General features: G+C 49.1%; 1 protein-coding gene across 1 annotated transcript in view; it reads right to left on the reverse strand.

The window, feature by feature from the left end:
* Positions 1-1,212: 1,212 nt before the first annotated feature.
* The window catches only part of slc7a14a (solute carrier family 7 member 14a), a 40,966-nt gene continuing 40,894 nt past the window's right edge, over positions 1,213-1,284 (reverse strand). Inside the window, exon 13 of the mRNA XM_024139216.2 lies at positions 1,213-1,278. The gene's annotated coding sequence lies outside the window, so the exon portion shown is untranslated. The remainder of the gene's footprint in view (positions 1,279-1,284) is intronic.

Raw genomic sequence — 1,284 nt, forward strand, 5'->3', positions numbered from 1 at the left:
GGGTGGAGTAAGGGCGGTGGTGAGGGGTGGAGATGAAACCATAGAACCACCACCTCCTAAATTTGCATACATATCATCCCCCAGTTCCAGATCGACCAGTCCCCTTCACCCTATAGTTTCCCTATCAAGGGTCAGGGGACAGTTTGGAGTAGGGTGCTGTTTAGTTCTATAATGTCTCTTAGCTGTCGGTCACCACATGCCAAATACAGAATCTAACAACCATGCTATACACATTAGCATGCTATCACATTCACCAGCCAGCCACGTCACATAGCCACAGGCATGGAACACACACACACCACGCCACGCGCACACACACACACACCACCACACACACACACACACACCACACACACACACACACCACACACACACCACACACACACACACACACACACACACACACACACACCACACACACACACACACAACACACACACACACACCACAACAGCGCGCGCGCGCACACACCCCCGCACGCACAGAGACATAATATTTACAGTAAGGAGCACAAAGTACCTACTGAAGCCCCTTCTGGTTTTGGGTTCAGCTGAATTGTGTGTGTGGTGTGTGTGTGTGTGTGTGTGTGTTGTTGTGTGTGTTGTGTGTGTGTGTGTGTGTGTGTGTGTGTGTGTGTTTCACTGGACAACACAAGCGAGCCCACCCCTGAACAGCAGGGAGAACCCTGGGTAGTGTGGTTAGGGATAGAGGTCAGCAGTTAAGGGTCGTGGAGAGTAGGAGGGTCGCGTGGCATCTTTAGTTTAGTGCATTTGACAAGTAAGGCTTCCCCAAGGGGGTGGAGACCTAGAATTAGAGGGTTCTATGTGACTAAACACTACAAGATGTATGTGAGCCGAATTTAGTTCTGATGGTGAAGAAGCATCTATGCTCGCGTGGCGTTTCTTTCTAATATAGAGTAACATTCATTGTGGGAGGACGTAGCACACGCTGTAGGTTATGAGCAGAGCAGGGAGTGCGTCCATACTCTGTTTAAAGAAAGAGAATCATGTCATTTGAGAAGACCTTTGGATCCATCCTGGCTCTAGTACTACAGCAGCAGAAGGGGCTTGTGGGGTACGGGGATTGCAATAGAGAGTGGGATGGGAGACAATATAAGTCACAACACACTTCCACTGGTAAGACCCTGAAGGGACATAGATACATAAGGTGTAAAAGCGTACACACACACGACGCATGCACCACACACCATCAGCCAAAAGAAAAACACACCGCGTGCACACACAGATGAAGGCACTATTGCAAGCAAAGTCCCAATTACTATTA

This window comes from Salvelinus sp. IW2-2015, unplaced genomic scaffold, assembly GCF_002910315.2.
Source record: "Salvelinus sp. IW2-2015 unplaced genomic scaffold, ASM291031v2 Un_scaffold1720, whole genome shotgun sequence".
Lineage (NCBI taxonomy): Eukaryota > Metazoa > Chordata > Actinopteri > Salmoniformes > Salmonidae > Salvelinus > Salvelinus sp. IW2-2015.